Source organism: Anthonomus grandis, chromosome 9 (genome assembly GCF_022605725.1).
Source record: "Anthonomus grandis grandis chromosome 9, icAntGran1.3, whole genome shotgun sequence".
NCBI classification, from domain to species: domain Eukaryota; kingdom Metazoa; phylum Arthropoda; class Insecta; order Coleoptera; family Curculionidae; genus Anthonomus; species Anthonomus grandis.
The window spans coordinates 11,259,498-11,279,686 of NC_065554.1; the positions used below are offsets into that span (position 1 = coordinate 11,259,498).

General features: G+C 33.2%; 2 protein-coding genes across 2 annotated transcripts in view; one reads left to right on the forward strand and one right to left on the reverse strand.

Annotated features, from left to right (window-relative positions):
• The window catches only part of LOC126740425 (glucose dehydrogenase [FAD, quinone]), a 28,612-nt gene extending 13,599 nt beyond the window's left edge, over window positions 1-15,013 (reverse strand). Inside the window, exons 1-2 of the mRNA XM_050446448.1 lie at window positions 14,880-15,013; window positions 14,695-14,800 (exon numbers count right to left, since the gene is read on the reverse strand). The gene's annotated coding sequence lies outside the window, so the exon portion shown is untranslated. The remainder of the gene's footprint in view (window positions 1-14,694; window positions 14,801-14,879) is intronic.
• Window positions 1-20,189, forward strand: part of LOC126740428 (flotillin-2) — a 512,088-nt gene that overhangs the window by 193,212 nt on the left and 298,687 nt on the right. The gene's annotated exons all lie outside the window — the stretch shown is intronic.

Below are 20,189 nucleotides of genomic sequence, written 5' to 3' on the forward strand. Positions count from 1 at the left end.
TTTTTTGCTAAAACCGAGACAAGGTTCGGGGCCTAGGGAGGGGTTAACGAAACCTTGTCTTGCCAGTTCATCGGCCTGCTCATTGCCCTCAATACCTTGGTGTCCTGGGACTCACCTCAGTCTCACTTCTTCGTCTCTGCATTCCTGGACTAGCGCTGAGCTGGCCCTGGGTTTCTGAATCGCCTTGATGGCAGCTTGACTATCGCAGTAGATGCAAATCCTCCCCGTCACCTTCCAATGCCTCTCGTTTGGTCGCTACTTCGAGTATAGCAAACACCTCCGCTTGGAAAACTGTGGTGTGTTTCCCTAGCGGGAAGGATTCCCCTGTGTTCGTTTCCATCCTGTACACTCCGGCTCCGGCTGAATTGGTGCTTTTCATCCATGATCCATCCGTGTACCAGGCCTGGAAACCACTTGGCTCTTTAACTAATAATGCATGCTAAATAGCTTTAGTGTTTCTTCTTCTGTATTAGGTTCCTTCTACTAGAAATTACCAATATGTTGATGGACTTTTATCGCCTCATGAAGTAGACAACTATGATATCACCCGTAAAGCCATAGTGGCTAAACTTTCCTTAAGAATTTAGTGGACTTCCTCCCAAAATACATAAGCTGATATGCCGTTTTATGCATTTAATCTGTAGTGTCTTTGGTGGTACAATACCTTACTACCTGCGTATACGCCTGAGCAAAGATTTTGGGTGCGGAAGCAATTTAATAATCTGCAATAACAAAGTCAAAAGTTAAAAGTAGAACGATAGCGTTTCTTCTGTTCCTCTGCTCTTTTAACTAGAGTTCGACCCAAATTGGACTGAAGGTCAAGATATGCGGCGTATTTCTTCTTCTATCTCAGTGTTAAATACAAGTGGGGATTGTAAGAATCGGTGAAGCACAGTAGTTATCTCTTGAACTTAAGGTTTGCCTATGAATACTTGTTACAAGTTAAGGCACGGGTATCTCTGCACCAAAGAAAGAAATTGGCCAGTACTGTACTGGTAAGCGATATACCTCAGAAGCTGTATGCCTGCAACTTTTTAATGATGCTACATTCTTGTTTTCAAGATTTCATATAGTTTTTAAGTTACCTAGATTTTTTCTTTTGTATTTATTCCATATAGAGAGAATTAAAAAAATCCATAAAGATAAAGAGATGAAAGATAGTTGCTGAATAGTCATATTGTTAGAACCTTTGGTGTGACTCGAATCAGAAAACAGTTTTACCACCAACCAACCAGCGAAACACGTGTCGGGAGTAAAATAAAGAGTTTTGGTTAGTGGTAAAACTGTTTTGTGATTAGAGTTGCTGAAGGTGAGAAGGAGATTGTCAGAACTTTATTAAATGCAAAATTTCTTTCGCCTATATATCTAAGCTAACGTGTTTCTTTTTTGAGAAAGTTTGGGGTGGTTGGTTTTGAAATGAAAGCACTTTTGATTTCAGGTAGTTAAGGCATGATTTTTTAAATTTGAACATATCGTCTGTTTTTAGAAAACTAAGTCATACATTTTCCTGTATCTCATAGAAACAAAAGGATTTTTAGCTAAAATTAAACAAAAATTCTATACTTTAGAATCTTTTGCCATTCCGCCATAGAATTCAGCACTTTCTTCAATAATTTCAACAATCCGACCTCTATTTAGTGGATTATAAAACAGCTCGCTATTTCAACATGATATTTAACACCTTTTCTAATTTATCTATAAATGGTAGAATCTCCGGTACTTTTTATCATATATTGGCTTATTTCCTGTAGGATTCATTGAAATATGTACATCTATAATAAGAATCATTAAGAAGTAAGGATTAAATAAAAAATTTAACCTAACCATTTATATTAGCATTTATTGCAATTCCGTCATTGGGTTCAGCACTTCTTTTAAATTATTTTTTTTTCCAGAGTATGTACCTTCCAGAGTATGTACGTCCATTGTGCCAGACTACAGTTTTGTACGCCTATCCAAGATTCCTTTATTAATATATTGAACTTCAAAATGCGATTTAGAATTTGGCTTGGCCTCGAATTCAATAATGTTCCAAAAACCAAAATTCCCATGGATTAAACTCTTGAAAGACTGGTTAGACTTATGTTGGTGTTGAATTTAATGACGAAATGCATAAGAACTTTCTTAAATAAAAAAGAAAAACCAAAGGAAAACTATTGACGGTGGCAATTAGTGCGAAGTAGTAAAGAAGTTGTTGACTGCCGAAAACAGCTTGCGTTCAAATTTGGCCCCTTTGCCTACTTCTTTAGACGGAGGATATATGGAAGGCTACTAAAAAAATAATTAATTCAAAAAAATACAATAATTTTGTTAAAATATCTACTACCTAGTTATTTATTCCATTGCTACTTTAGGTTAAAATCCAATATCAAATAGCATTTATAGTTATTTTGAATATCTATCCAGATATATAAATACCGCGAGGGTGTACAATATTTGTACAATAATAATGTACTTTCTTTTCGCGCCATATAAAAAAATAAAGTTGATGGTGGTTTCTCGGAAACGAAACGTCGGATATAAAATTTAAAAGCGCCATCACGTACTACTTCAAAAGTGTCAATGAGAAAGTGTCAATAGTTTTTTGATATCTTTTAAAATAAAGCCAGGAAAAAATAAAATCGATATTGGCAAATTTCCGTTTTTTCCAAATATCTCAGCAGGCCATGGAAATTTTTGAAGTTTCTCAACGGCATGTAAATACGCTTCAAAGTGCACAACTTTTTCCTAATTTAACCGAAGCTGTATCTCCAACAGGTACCGAGATCCCCATGCTTAGGATTCTTATCTTGGACACCCTGTATATACTGAGTTCTATTTAGAAAAAAATTAATGTTGACGTCATAGTTTCTACTTGAGGCTCCCTGTATAGAAATTTTTTATTTAAAAAAACGTTAGTGACAATACTAATCGATGTGTCCAAAATATAAAAGAAGACCAAAATACCTGAATTTTAAACGAATTTGTTCCTTTAATCATGAATGCACTGTATAAACAGGATGATCGTGATGTAAGTTAATATTTCAATATTCAATTAGAATAAATTGATGTTGCGACTATAAAACATTTTCTATTCCAATGCTTATACGGAACTTCACAATGATATAACAAATTATAATCAAACATAATTAATATGCATAACACAACAGCAGTAAATCGAGCTCAACGCTTGACCGCTTTCTCAATAGCAAGGCTGTATCGAAAACGAAAGGTCGGATTACATTTTGCCGGTCTTTCTCTGATGAAAGTTAACCCAAGCCTAAACACACGAATCCACTTTTTAAATCTTATGTAATGCAAATAACGATTGTTTTTAAACGATTCTCGTTTATCGTAAGGAAGCAATCATTTGTATGATGTGGTTTGTTTTAGACAATTTTTGTCTGTGATGTCATTTTATAACCTTTTGAGGAATATTTAATTGTTCGGCTTTGTACTAGACAAAAAATCACCTAAGATAATGAAATTTTTGAAAATTGTTGTTTATGTATAATACATATTTTTACTTATATTAATGGCCTTTCTTTGTTAGAATCATTAAATAAATACAATAGAAGAAGAATTGTGACAATACTACAGGATTTGTGGTGCATAGCTTTAATAATTTGATATACCTATACAAGGTAAAGTTTCACAAGAGACAATATAATAAATCTTGGTGTTTTAAAAAAATTAAGCTTCGAATAGACTTTTATACTTCAGCAAGGCCTTTCTGCTTCCGTAGACATCATCAAATGACTATGATGTTTCAACTTAGAGATCGAATGTGTAATGGATTCTTGAAGTAATTCTTCAAAATACTTTTTTTCTTGTCACTATACTATCTTAACTTATTTGCGTCGTGAGGGTTGTTCTGGTCTTCCCCTCAATCTCCTATATCAGTCTTTGTCCACCTAATGACTCAAAAGAATACGTTAACTCAGGGATAGCGTAGGTATTAACCGCTTTAATCATGTTCTTACCATTTAGTTTAGTTTTTAAAATTTGCTTAAGACGATTGATATATTCCTTTTGGAGGTTCTGCTTCATTTTCTTGTGACTGATGTACGCCCAAGTACTTATAAGTTTCCCCTTCTTCCATAGCCCGAATGGTCTCATACCATCTTGTAATTCAAAGTTGTTGGTGTTGTGTTTACCTTTGATAACTGTTTGAGTTTTGCATTTATCGATACCAAAGCTCATTTTAATGTCGTGGGAAAATATTTCAATTGTTCGCAGCAATGAGTTGACATGCGTTGATGTCCCAACATAGACTTTGATATCATTCATGTACATTAGATGTGTAATATTATATAGGTTTTTCCCTGTTACGTTTAACGGTGAATCCATGTTGACTTCGATTAAGCATATATGGGAGAGGGGATTCAGAGCCAGACAAAACCAGAGGGGACTCACGGAATCTTCCTGGAAAAGGCCTTGTTGTATTTTAATAGGCTCAATCGCTAAAGTTTCATTTCTGCAGTTAAGATTCAACTGTGTGGTCCAGAAATCTATCATATGTTTTCATAAATTGATAAGCGGTGGAGCGACTTTATAAATCGCATTGACCTTAAGCAGCCAAGTGTGTGGAACGGTATCGAAAGCCTTACGGTAATCTATAAAGGCGGTGTATAAGTTTCTCTGCTTCTGTATTGCTTGTTCCATAATTACAGTGTCTATAAGTAACTGTTCTTTACATTCTTGAAACCTCTTAATGCAGCCCTTTTGTTCTAGAGCGATAATTCCGTGGTCTTTGCAGTGCATATAAATTATTTTGCAATACATGCTGTAAGCAATTTATAGATTGTAGGCAGACAGGTAATAGGCCTATATTTTGCAGGATTTTTGGTATCGTTATCTTTTGGAAGCAAATATGTTGGTCCTTGCGCAATGTAAGTTGGTATTGTGGTTGGTTCCTGCAAAAATCTGTTGAAATGACGAGCTAAATGTGTATGAGTGCATTTAAACCGTTTGTAACCAGAAGTTATGAATTGAATATAAATGAACAGCTCAGGAGATATTATCGGCTCGTCCATTGGTCTTAGTTCTTCCATTTTGTCAATCTCTTTTTGTATCCAGGGTGCTTTGACATTATGACTTGTAGGTACGGGCCAGATTGACTCCCAAAACTCCCTGACTTGTCGTTTAGATGGTGGTTTACCGCTGTCGTTATTGGTGACATTTCCAAGCCTCCGATAAAACTGTTTCTCGTTGTTCTGAAACAGCCTATTGTATTGGCGAAAAACAAATAAGAGCCTATTGGATATTTTCCTAAGGTTAAGGTTAGATTCTTTATATCTTCCAAGTCGTTGTGCAGCAACGCTTAGTTTTTGTTTGAGAATGTCTAAAACTTCTGCTATGTTATCATTGGGAGGGTTATATTATGTGGCATGGGTTTTGTTTTGCCGCATAACACCCTCGACTTGCTTGGTTAACTTACTTATTATTATTATTATTATTATTATCATTATTATTATTATTATTATTATTATTATTATTATTATTATTATTATTATTATTATTATTATAGATTTTTGCCTTGCGGCAATCACACTCCCGTTTTACGGGGAACATTCACTTATCCCAGATATCTAAGATATCAAAAGGATTAAGCTCTGAGGGGACCCTTTCCAGATTGTCGGGCCCTGGATGGTGTTCGGTCTTCTGTACCCATGAACTTTCTGACGACCCGTGCTGTAACCAATAGCACCGCTTTTTGCATATTTTTGTAGTGGTGCTCATTTAGTCCCAGTTGTTTGAGGTTCTCTACAAGGGTTTTTGGTATAAGTCCAGTTGACGAGATTATTATCGGAATTGTTTGAACATGCTCCATCTCCCATTGCCGTCTGATTTGCCCTTCAAGATCTCGATATTTGATGATCTTTTCGTTGTATTTTCCTTGGAGGTTATTGTTATTAGGTATAGCAACGTCAATCAGCGTGGTTCTCCTTAGTCGCTTATCCACCAGGATATAAGATCTGGTCTATTGTGGACAGTTCGGTCCCAGTACAATTTATACTCGCCATTTTCCAGAACTGGCTCTGGAGTATAATTGTAATATGGAACTTTGTCCGTCCTCAAGAGGTTCAGTTTAACTGCAAGTTCTTGGTGCAGTATTTTTCCCACGCAGTCATGACGTGCCTTATACTCAGTTTGGGAAAACGTTTGACATCCTCCCGTTATGTGTTGGATGGATTCTGTCACTTGGCATCCATATCGACATTTATCACTCTGTACTGAAGGATCCGAGATAATGAACTTCAAGTAGTTTCTAGTTGGAATAACTTGGTCTTGTATGGCCAAGAGGAAACCTTCCGTTTCGGGAAACAGTTGTCCTGAAGTTAACCAGTAGTTCGACGCATTGGTGTCGACATGTCCCTGGCTAACCTCGTTGACGTGTCTCCCGTGCAGTGGTTTTTGTGCCCATGATCGATGTTTTTCTTCATCAGTGACGTGGTGACTTTCGATTTCGCGATTCTTCAGTTTCAGAGGTGTAGAGTCATCAACCTCGCATATAGCACGGTGCAGAGCGGACGATCTAGCCTTTTCATGAAAGAAATTTCTCAGAACTGAAATTTGTCGGTCTAACTGTTTGTAAATGTCTGCCAATCCTCTACCTCCCTGATGTCTTGGTAGCGTAGTTCTTTCTGTGGCACTTCGACGGTGCTGTTTTTGAGCCTTAGTCAATAATGTTCGTGCCTTCCGTTGTAAGTTCTGGATGTCCGTCTTGCTCCATCCCACAATTCCAAAGGAATATGTTAGTGCTGTACAGGCATACGTATTCAACGCCTTAAATAGATTCTTACTGTTGAGGCTCGTTTTCACTATGTGCTTTACTCTTGTTGAAAACTCAGCAGTGAGTTTATCTTTCATTGTTCGGTTATCTATTCGCGCTGCCTGCACCATTCCCAGGTATTTGTATGTATCACCCTCTTCCATGGCATCTATAGTTTGGCCATCCTGCATCTCGAAAGATCCCGGCTGCATCTTTCCTCGTACAATGTTGTTAATATTATTATTGTATTAATATTACGTGAGGCCTATGTAAAATCTTTTTCCTAATTGAAGTTAACAGTATCAAGGGGCTGGTTTTTACCCACTTTAATTTTAACCAAATTTCTTCATAAGATTATGGCTTATTGATCTTTCTATATCGGTCGTCTGATTATGTCTGAACTGTCTGAACGTCTGTCTGAACATTAGATTTTCTGCATGAATTATAATAGAAATCACTAATATTTTAACTTTATCGTTGGTATAGTGAGTCCTATGAAATTTATCAGACCTGAAAGTTTAGTGATGGAAAAGTACTACTACTACTACTACTACTACTAAAGTTGTGTGGATCCAGTGCATCAGTATTAGTTAATTCTTTATATTTCGATTCCTTAATAAAATATCTCGTAAATAAATGCAGGTTATAAACGGTCACAGATACGAGAATGATAGCCAAGAAAGGTAAAAAACCAATGATGAGAGAGTTCAAATTTAATCCGAATATTCCTATAGGATACATATTAGATATTAGATATAAGAGAACATATTAATACTTTATTGCCAAAATTCTAAACAATAATTGTTGTACAAAATTTAAAACCAATATGGTAGAATACAAGAGAGAAAACCGAAAATCAGAGAAAAAACATTGAAACCTTGCCACCCTGTGTAATGAAATCGATGCCCTTTATACCACACATAATTTTTTTCTTATTTTGACACAGCCCCTGAATTATCCATATGACATTAACTAACACAAAGGTTAACCAAACATTTCGACCTGCTTCTGCCATGACCTTCGATAATTAAATTTTACAATTTCAAAACTTTCCCCGTCATATTTAATTATTATCTCGAGAACAGGTTTAAAGATAATGTAAACATTATGACACATTGACTAAATTTTTGACCTACATTTTTTCTTTCGTATGCGGTAAATATTATATAATTTTTAATGTAACGTTTAATATTTTTGAGTCCTAAGATACCGTTCAATTAGCCGTCAACGATAATCATTTTGCAGTTTCTTTTATCATCAAAAGTACTGTTAGCAGAGTCTTTACGCGGCAGTTTTAAGAAATGAATCGCAAAATAGAAAATTGGTGAAGGCAACTAGACTTCATCACCTCCAAACTAAATTCGAACTACATATTATACTTTAAATAAAATTAGTAATATCTTTCAACCTTAACCAACCAATTATAATAAATTATCATAAAATATTAATTTTCTCGAGACATAAACCAGCACAACGACCCAATGAACTATTTGGTAATACTAATTATATAACAAATTTATAAATTAATTTCATCTCGTCATGTTTTTATAGCACATGTTTACAACTTTACGACATTTTTGTCTATTGTAATAATAGTTAACTTTACGACTTTTTCGCACTTTTGCCAATTATAATAATAGTAATTACTTCGTTTACGTTTAATTAATGGAAGCTTTTAAAAATATTGGTTCACTTCATTAATTTTTAAAAAAAATATTTAACTTGCTTTTTGTTTCAGGTAAGCAGCAGCTAATGATGATTCCACAAAGGAACTTAATTAACCATGTACGTATCTATGTATATTTATATAAATATTAAACTGTTTTACTTCCTTTAGTATTTTTATATTGCTTAAGGATCTTTAAATCATAATAAGGAAAGCCTATGCACTTAATTGGATGCATTTCGCGAATAAAATAGTTTGAAACGGAAATTTGAGAAGTAAAATAGGATAACTTGTTAATATAGTTGATATTTCTAGTATTTATTACATATTGGTTGTCATTTTTACATTGCATAAGATCAATTAACAAAAGTTGTGGTTTTTTAAGAATTTGGAAAACAATTTAAGATATTTCCATCCTTTCTCAGGTTATCCCAAAAAAATATTAAGTTGTAATTTTTTTCTTTTATATTTATTGCAGAAATGCGCTAATTTATCACTACATACTATACTACGGTACAGAGCATTAGAACGAAAAATGTTTTATGTGATTTGTTTGGTGCTGTAAAATTGGTAGTAACACATTTAATTATTATGTAATTATTTATGTTGTTATTATTATTATTGAATTTTGTTTTTTTTTGCTTGCGATTTCGATATACAAGATAAAGGATTATTAAATATTTAATGAATATGATGCGACTGGAAAATTTGAAAACAAATGTTGTGAAGGTGTGTTGTATTTTAAAAATTTTAATAGTGGCTTCTGGGCTTTTAACTTCTAAATACGTACGCGTAAAACGTAATTTCTTTAGTCCATTCCTAAATTTGGTTTAATTTTAAAGTATAGGTTTCGCTTCAGAATGTACAGATTTATATTTTTTATCATTAATCTGCTTGTATGGATAATACAAGGGCATAAACTTTTCTGAAATAGCGATAAAATGCCCTTATGTTGGTAAAAATGTTCAACGTAGCCACACGTTGAACCACAAAATAGTAATAGCGGAAAAGTTGATTTATATTATTCTGCAATTCATATGAATTAAGAACTAAATTAAAGACCCCTTTAGTGGTTAAGCTTGACTACGTTAAGTATTCTTCTAAAGTTTGCTTTAATTTTTTTTTTCAATTTTAGAATAGTTTACAAGCTGTTTAGAATTAGGTGTACCAAGTAAGGATACGACTGTAAGGGATTATTTTATTAGATTAATTTTAATAGAAAAATAAAACAGATTTACCAAACTTTATCTTAACCTTATTATCTAATTAGTTGTATTAGTATCTAAATTAGTAATTTTATTTTAGTTAGTTAGCCTAAAACAAACTTTTTAATGAGATTTGGTGTTTTGGCGATTGCACTCCACAGCTTGGTTAAGTGATCTTGGAACCTTACGTCTTCGGATGATTTTTTCATTTTTTGCTGGCCTTCCTGTCTGAATTCTTTTTGATCCAGATGTCATTCCAGGTCTTTGCGATCTTCTACTTGTGGACGTAGGCTGTACTGTAATTATTTTTCCATGACGAATATTCTTCATTCTACTAAATAGATTTAGCAGCTTCGATAAGGTTTTTATTTTTTCTAATGTTTTTTTTAGTTTCACATATTTGTTGCTTTAGGAATCGAGTCTCTTTTAACCATCTGTACGAGATTTGAAAAATTTTGACTTAATTGTTCTACCGCAACTTCTTTTCTTTTAAATAGATCATCTGGATGTGATTCAGATATGAAGGCAAATTTTGAACCATATTTTGTTCAAAAAAGTGTGTCATCTTTTTCTTCACTGTTATTTTCATTTGTGTTTGATGGATATTTCTAACATCACTTTTATGTTAAGGCTCCAAGGTCATTAAATTAACTTGTGCCCTACAATCGTCAAAACGCAATATATCACTACATATTTCAATTTTTTTTAAGATAGAGACTATTGAATTGAATCTTCTTGTTATGAATACTAGGTAACATCTTTTTTATAAAATAGATCTAATAAAATATTGAATGATTTCTTACAGCTTTTTCTTACTGATTAACAGTGGTGTTCGTATAAACTCCTTAAGTTTAGTAATATTGTCTATAAATAGGTATTATGTCCAATCTATGGTAGACAACATGAGCTAGATGAGTAAAATAAAAAGATAATAAATAATAACCTGTATATTCCTATACATTTTATCTCATTAACACACAAGAATATGCATCTAATTCTACCATTTCTAATCCGCAAAGTCTTCAGGTTTTGCTTTCATATTTTAAGCAAAAGTAATTCCTTTATTTTTATTCAATAGGCCCTTTAAATTTCAAATCTAAACTAAAGTATAGGTAGCACCTTATTAAAATCTAACAATTTTCATGTATTTATTTAGATACATACTTTGTATTCATATACATAAAAATAAAAAACCTAACTTGAAAACAAAGCACTATCGAAATTCTAAAACCCAAAATACAACACACCTTCACAACATTGTTTTTAAATTTTAAAGTAGCATTGTATTCATTAAATATTTTAACATGCCTTATCTTGTATATTAAAATCATCAACAAAAATTAAACAAAAACCAATAATAATAATAACATAAATAATTACACATTTATTCACTCTGTTACTACCAATTTTACAGAACCAAACAAATCACATAAAAACATTTTTCTTTCTAATGCTCTGTAGCGTAGTATATTATGTAGTGATAAATAAGCGCTTTTCTCAACTACATATTATACTTCAGTGCAGAGCCGCCAAGTTTTATGGTGCTCTGTGCTGTAGTATAGTATGTAAATACGCGGCCGGGAAACCCTTTTTATTAGTTAGGGTCAGTCGAACCTTTCATCGAGATATTTTTTTACTACTACAGGATGTGCAGACCTGTATCATTTTGTTGATATCACCTTAAATATTTGAGGTTCACTTAAATTTTCCATCAATAAAATATGGACTGGAATATGGAATAACTATTTGTCCAAAAGCCTACATCAAACATCAAGCGAAAAGCACATTTGAGGCTGCATGTGAATAAAATGAGAATTTTCGATGCACTGTTTGTAAATCAAGCTCTCATATTGTAAGATGAAGAGTGATGATATCCAAATGCGATCCAAGTCGCCTTCATTGTCTTTCAATGCAATATTTCTCTGGTTATAAATATAAGAATCATTCAGAAAAAGAATCAAGTTATTTTGATTGGCGATAAAAACATTAAGCGTAAAGTGTTACATTGTGTATAAGTTCTACTGCCCAATAGGGCTACATTATTTTTTGTAATAGTAAAAACCGTTCTATACTTTATAGTGGTTATTTGTGTTAAATGCTTGTAACTCACTTCACTCAATAAAAGTTGTAAACACTTAAATTGTGAGAGAAAAAATTATAAAAGTAAATAAAAGCTCAAGGTTAAGATTACAGAAAGTCTCGGTAATTTATTGATACTCAAGGAAAACAAAAGAAATAGCTTGTAATTCGACTTCTGCGTGGATCTATATTATTTGCGAGGATTTTGGTAAAACATTGTAAAAATGGCAAAAAAAAAACATATGAAAATTTAAAAAAATTATTTAATTAAACATTATGGGGTAGCCATTTGACATACCAAAGTTTGGCGTAAATAAAATATTCATTATTTCTAGACATTTTCGCTAACTATTTGCTTACACATTTACCGATTTCATTTTTTTTTTTGGTACCGTTGAATAGAGAATTTTACGCTCCTTACTATGATGTATCACACGATAGGGGTTCCCGTTTGACATATTAAAGTGAGGTTAGCTGGAGGTAAGGAGGTGATTGACAGAACTTCAGTAAATGCATAATTAAACGTCCCCCTGTATATCTAATTTGACGTGTTTTCTTTTTTTTAAGAAAGTTATTAAGGGTGGATCGTTTTGAAATGAAAGCACTGTATAGGAAGAGAAGTCGCTAATTTAGAGTATCTTAAAATGAATAAGTTTAAGCCCAGATTAGTGTATCTATAGGGTTGATTACCAGTTTGAACATATTTCGTTTGCTTTGTTGTAATAGTAAGTCTTATGGAAGGCAACAGTAGGGGACTATCGACCTGAGAGTTAATAACTTATAAAAACATTTTTTTAATCAGCTTCTTCCTTTTTTTAGAGTCAGCAGAGAAAAAGGCTCATGAAGAGATCTTTACTCCTAAACAAAGCCCTCTAGATATAATATCAAACTTGAAGGCCATAAAACGTAAAATCTTTCTTTGTACGTGTTCAATTCTGTGAATATAATAAGTATAAGCGGGATTCCATACAAAGGAACTGTAATGAATAATAGGTCTAATTAAGGAACAATATATTTTTAGAGATTTTAAGAACTTTATATTTGACTTGAACAGATAAAGAATCAATAAAATCAACAGTACAAGATTTTACAAATCCTAACACTCTTAGAGCCTTGGATATCATTTTATCAATGTGTTCTACAAAAGATAGCGAGCAATCAATTGTTACTCCTGAGTCTACAATAAAGGGCACTCTACTCAATGCGGAGTTGTTAATTCTTTTAGAAATAGAGAAAATGACACTTGATGTATTCAACTTCCTACCATTACATTGATACCACGTCTTATTAGAAATGTCGTTAATAAAGACATTAAATAAAAGGAGACCCAGATGGGATCCCTGAGGAACACCTGAAGGCACAGTGATTTCTTCAAATTTTAAATTGTATACCCTTACTATTTGAGTGCGATCTCTAAGCTAACTCTGAGTCCACATCAACATACGACCACCAATACCAGCAGCTTCCAATTTCCGGATTAAAATAGGATGATGGACCGATTTGATTTTTTTAAAACTTATAAACTATTGATTATTTTACTAGGTTGGACCGAGGAATTAGCAGGGAGAAATTAAAATTCTGACTAGTGAGTAGAAAGAGTAGTAGTAAAATAGAGTCACACTAGTATTAAAATCATGGTTTGTGCAAGAAAATGTTGCTCTAAAAGTGCTGACCATATGATAAAGCTCTAGAATAATTTTAAATACATCAATAATTCACAGTTTGGAAATAAGAAAATTTTTATAGTTTTGTTCTTACCTAAACTCATTATAACGTAAACAAACTGCTAGCCTGAAAATTCCAGAAAGATCTGAAATTTGGTACCTGACATGTCGAATTTTGAAAACTAGAGACTTGGTATTTGCTTATTTTGTGTCACGTCATAGTGGGGATCACCGCCGAACTTTACGCATGATCATTGAAATCATTTAGAGAAGAAATATTTACTATTTCTGTTATTCCTAAAAAAATAACAAAGAAAGCTGAGTTTTGTCCAAACAAGCTGAAAATTGAGAAAAACTCAAAAAATTATGAAATTATAAAGCGTGGGTAGAAATGTCCCAGAAATGATAATTAGTTGGTTCCTTCATCATATAAACTCGAGCGATATTAACAAAAACTTAGTTAGAATGTACTGTTGAGATTAAGAAATGCAACATTCAAAGACTAGACAAAATAAACAAATAATATCGAGGATATTGAAACAATTATGGAACAAGTAAGAAAAAGAGTCTAAGCGCTTCCAGTGGATAAGCTTGATGGTGGCAGACGATGGTGTATGACTTCCGCATTGGATGTAGTCTACAGTCTCGTTTTCCCGCATGCATTCATGTGGCGTCGGAGCCTGACAACGTGTTTTCGGTTTAGCCACCAAATGTTTGATTTTGCCAGTAATTTCTCCCAATAAAGCATAGATCACTTTTATTTTAGTGGCCAAGTTATAATCGTTAGTGCTTAAAGCTGGATCTTAACCTATGTGGTCTTAAGTCTTGTGAAATATATCATCTTGTCAGAAGGTCATATTTTGGTCTAATAACCTTGACGCTATGTTACACATTGAGAAAGCATTTCAAGCAAGAAGCTATTTTAAGACCATTCTTAAAAGCTCCTATATTGAATAAGATTTGACTTGTAAATATAAGACATAAAGTACTAAATCACAGTTTAAGAAATGAAAGGCAATGTTTTCCAAGTAGGGTCGAAGTCGCCTTTAATGCCTTTCAATGTCATACTTTATGTCACTCATTGAGTCTTTACTAATAGTTGTAGGTCCTTGAAACAAATTATTTTATACAAAAATATTTTCTGGTAATAAACCTATTCATTGAATCATTCAAAAAAAAAAAACAATCAACTCATTTTAGTTGGAAATAAAAACAATTTAGGTAATTTTTTTAATAACAAATTTAGGTGTAGTCCAAAATATAACAAGATTTCTATTAAACCTAAAGAAAAGCGTGTGTTGCTTGTGAAAAAAATAACGATCTTACCTTTGAAACTTTTTTCTAAAAAATCACTAAACCAACACTTCAATTTAAAGAAAAACTCGGATTGAAGGCAACTGCTTTTTTCATAGAAAAAAAAAAACACTTCACCCTAAAAATATATAAAATTAAAAAAATGAATAGTTCCTAATAAGAAAATATAAGTGAATTAATAAAAATAAATCACTAACATAAAAATTGGATCAACCCGTGCATATAGAACGAAAGTAAAAGTAGAAGACGTCGGTAAAGACTGATTTTGGGTGGTTCTTTCTTCGATTCTTCGCGACACCACGATCTGGAGAGTTGGTCCTCCGAGTGGGGGATTTTCACCCAAACACTAAACCTAGACTTTGGGGAAGGTGCGCCGCGCCGACAAAAGAAGTTAGCGAAAGTAGAGCGAAAATATCGCTTGGCGCATTCGTGCGAAGAATGTATTTTATATGTTCTTCGTATACGTTACCTATTTCATAAGAGCAGGAAAAGAAAATTCTTTTCTTTTGGTAATAGATATTTTAGGATATTTGCTAATCCCTTGTGGTATACGTGATGGTCTGCAGGTTAGTCATTGAAAAAGTTTTTGAGTTATAGGTCTGTCGTCTGGAATGTAATGTAGTCACATTACATACTTAATGACAGTGCACTCGATATTTTATAATGTTTAAATTAGAAGTTCATGAATAAGTATTTTCTATTTTTTAAATCTACTTTTACCTAATCTTTTTCTTTCTCCTTTTGCACTTTTTTAGTAATTTAACCTTTATCTTATAAAATAAGTTTATCCTTAGAACATTAAAAGGCTAGAACTAGCATTGCCATGGAACTAGAGGCGATAATTTGCTTGCTTGCAACATCTCTGATGCAATAATGCCAAATGCTTATGTAGAAACTTATGTCACAAAGTACTAAATCTGGTGAATAAGGAGATGTTCCCAATTCTGCGACTGTGATTTTTTAAACCAAAACCAAATGGTTTCCGCATCATTTTGCTAGATCGTGAGGAAATTAATAAATTTTCGATCAAAGGTTATAATTCTTAAAGAAGAAAACCTTGGGATTGCGTCTAAGTAATAATTTTTGATTCACAGTTAGCTCTTCTTGAATAAATTCCAAGCAGTCATGGTTCTTGTGAATCGAAAAACGTCTGCATGTTTTTATGTAAAACATGCAATATTAAATAAAAACATGCAGACGTTTTTATTTGCAAGTATTCTTTATTTTTTAAATCTACTTTTACCTAATCTTTTTCTTTCTGCTTCTGCATTTTTTTTGTAATTTAACCTTCATCTCATAAAATACGTTTATCCTTAGAACATTAAAAGGCTAGAATTAGCATTGCCATCGAACTAGGGGCGATCATTTGTTTGCTTGCAACATCTCTGATGCAATGCCAAATGCTTATGTAGAAACTTAATTTCATCCACAGCCCAGATGAGCTCCAGGTGATTTTTTGTGGAGACAATTAGTACCAAGTCGTCTGCATAGCAAATAATTTGGACATCCTCTGGTAAGAATACTCTCATAATCCCGTCATATAGGACGTTTCAGAGTACCAACACCTTGTGATACTCCTCCTCCTATTTTTTTTCAATGTTTTTATCAATAATGATTATTCTGTTGCTGAGGTAGGAGTCAATTATTTTAATTAGGTATGGACTGATATTTTTTCCTTTAATGATTTTAGAATTAACAGCCAAGAAGCACTATTAAAGGCATTTTTTACATCAATTAGGATAAGAGCATGATACATATTTGGTCTTTGGCTAGCAATATCTTGGATTTTTTTGATTGCGTGAATTGTTGATTTGCCTTTCATGAACCCGAATTGTGTTTGACTAAAGCCACCCCTTCTGTCTATTTTATTAAGAAGTCGTGTTTTGATTAGATTTTCCATTATCTTGGCTACAGAGTTAATGAGACAAATTGGTCTGTATTTTGTTGCTTCTGAAGGGTCTTTTTTTGGCTTCTCGATAAGAATTAGTTTTGTTCGTTTCCATTCTGAAAAAAATGTTCCCGCGAGGAGTATGTTATTAAAAAAATCTTTGAAGTATTTTATATTTTCCTTGACAAGAAATTTAATTAATTCGGGAGAGATGCTATCGGGTCCTGGTGCTTTTTTGGTTTTAGTTTCGATGTTGCTTCCAGAACTTCTTCGTTAGAAAGATTTTTATAGGTATTATCAAAAGTCGTTTCGTTCCTTAAACTTATTTTATCACTGAGGTTGTCACTTTTTTTTCAGGTATCATAAACAGTTCCTTGAAAATCTGGACTTTTTCATCCGGCAGCAGCATGGTTTTGGGAATCCGTTGTTTTAGTTGGGACATTACGATTTTGTAGGCCTGACCAAAGATATCGTGGTCTAGTTTATTACAAGTGTTTTTCCATGCTCTTTTCTTTACTTGGGTTATTGTCCGTTTCAGCTGTTTCTTTGCTTATTTGTATAGTTTGTATAGTTTGTATAGTATAGATGTACTTCTGCTCTACCTCTTCTGTCCACCAATAAGGCATTTGAAAGTCCGTACATCTCACTCTAGGGGTGCTTTGCTTGTAAGCTTGTTTTATTATTTGTTGATAATTATAGATGTTTTTCGAACTTCTGAGTTTTTTTTTTAATTCTGTGTCCATTTTTTTGAAATTTGTGTACCCGTTTTTATATTTTGGAGTGCGTCTGGGACTCCCAGGTTCTATTTCTAGTGTAATAAAGTTGTGGTCGCTCATTGTTGGTGACATTCATGACAAATATGACATTCCATTTGAGGTTATTATGTATATATTTGGCGCACACCATAGTGAGATCTATGTGGGAGGAGCCAATCCATCTGACGATAGTAGGTAAGGTTCCGTCATTTAGTACATATAGTTCGAGGGCTTGAATCCATTCAAGAAGGAATCGTCCCCTCTTGTCAGTAATGTCTCCGACCCAGTAAGAATTTTTTGCGTTGAAATTCTCCGTGACTATAATTTTCTTTCCCCGAACATTTCTTCTTATATCAAATTCTACTTCTGATAGGCTAATTTTGTATAATGCCGGTTAGGACAAATATTTGCACCATATAATACATATATATATAAACTCCTTGGTTTCGATATACAGTGCGAACGTAAAGGTTGGAATAAATTCATTTAAAATTCAGTGGTATGTTCAAAAAAAAAACGCTCGGACATGTCGATTTTTATTTTTAACTGCGGGTTTTCTTACTATAATTTTATGTATACAGGGTGGCCCAAAAATAAGTTACGGTCATCAACGTAATTTTTTTAAATGTAAACACCTATTTTTTATTTTAGATTTAGGTTCTACATCAAATTCTAAGTACATTTCATGTACCATGTCCTATACCTAAACTCGACCGTTGACGATTGAACACAATAAAAGGCTATTTTTGGAAGAGTTATTTATATCAAGCAACCTATCAGTTATTGTTTGGTTATTTACATTTGTGGTTGGTGTTTTTGATTGTTAACTTGTCACAATTTGTTGACATCCATAATTTTGAGTGAAATAAAATGAAATATGAATATAATGAAATAAAAATCGACATGTCCGAGCGTTTTTTTTTTTGAACATACCCCTGAATTTTAAATGAATTTATTCCAACCTTTACGTTCGCACTGTATATGAAGCATTCACTTTGATTAAATTTTATCACTGGATGTTTTTCGCTTACGCTAATGATGGCGGCTGTGTTATTCTCATTCATGTATATGTTGCTTTTTTCTTGATATTTTCTTTTATTCGGCTCGGTTACAGTTATGAAGTCGTATTGCCTCTTTATGGCCTGCAGAATTGTTATATCGTAAACGGTACTACTGTTATTTGTATTAATTTGTAAGATATTAAGATTCATTTTGGTAAATAATAAAAATAGTAAACTATACTAAAATTACAGACGTGTTATTGCATACCATTTCGTTGCTTATCACATTCTCTAGTTCTTGTCTTTGCATGTTGAGGGCCTTTTTATATAAGGTACATTTTCCAGATCCCGCTCTAGATCCGGACTCCATGCACAGAGGGCACTCTTCTTCCCTTTGACAGTTAGTGACGGTAAGGTCTGCAGCTCTGCATTTTAAGCAGGAGGTCGTCCTGTCCATTCCGTTGCAGTCCTTGGTCTAATGGTTGTACGCCCAGCACCTCTTGCATCTAGCTATTGTTAGACGCTTTTCCATGGAGCAGTTGACAGTGACTATTCTTATTTTTTCGTTTTGCAGGAATTTGGAAGCGTTTGCGTTGCTCAGCGAACATGATAACACTAGAGTATTTCCTGTATTTGGTCTAGCTTCTCCTAACCTATACTCATTTTCTTTAAGGTTATCCAGCCTATCTTCTAGTTGTTGCGTCCATTCCCTTAATATGTATGGTTGCGGAGCACTTCCCGCCGTCATTATCCCTTTGATACGAATTTCTGCTTTCTTTGATAGTTTCTTTTATATTGCTTTTTGAATAGCTAGAGCTTCTTCCTCTTTTCTATCTGTTACAATAAGGATTGATCTATCTTTTTTTTTTGCTTAATTGTTCGTATTATATTACAAGATGTGGTGTATATAAGTATGTTAATACTTATACCGCGAAACACTGCCTCTGTTAAGAAGTGTTGTAAGGTTTATTGCTTTGATATGGTGTAGCGCTATGCATTTGGAATCAATGTTTTGTTCCTTGATTGTCCCATAACCTGCTTTGATCGCCATTTAGTATGATTTTGACCACTTGATGCTCCACGTTCTTTATTTCCCCACTGCTGGTCCTAAATCTCGTCGACCTGTATAGAGAGCTGTATTCTCCGTCCATTTCTAAAAGTTCTGGGTACTTACACCTATATATATATATATTTATATTTGAATATATTTTGAAACCTTTCCTGCATTTTTTCATCTCCCGGTTCCACAAATACAACCTTAGTATCCAAAGCACTCCAACTCAAGCAATTCCAACCAACCCATCCCATCCCATTCTAACCCGTATGTTTCATTAATTCAACTCGATCTAACCAAACCCACAACATCCCAATTCAATACAACTGAGCCCAACACACGAAAGAAATTCATATGGAAGGAATAACAAATCCTTTAATCAAGAAACATGTATGGCAACGCTGTCACCTCGCGGCGTTATGTTAAACTTCAATAAAAAAGAATACTCACAGAAAGATTGAAGAGAATTTTGTTTTTGTTATTTATATGAAAAATAAATTTGCTTTCGAGTTAATTTTAAATAAAATATTCCATTATTCATATTATTTTTAATTGGGTCCGAAATCTAAAAATTACTAAAATAATAAAATTGATTTAATGCTATTGACATTGTAGAAGTGATAATTAGGCACATTTAAGGAAAGTATTCAAAGCAACCTCAATTAAAATAAGAAAACATTTTTCCTGTAGCTCAAAAGTTATAAAAGTTTAGGATTTAGGTTTATTTTTCTTCATAAAATCAGTTTCATGAATTTCTGATTGAGAGTATTATTTGTCACCTCTACGCACGATAGTATGTAGTATGAGTA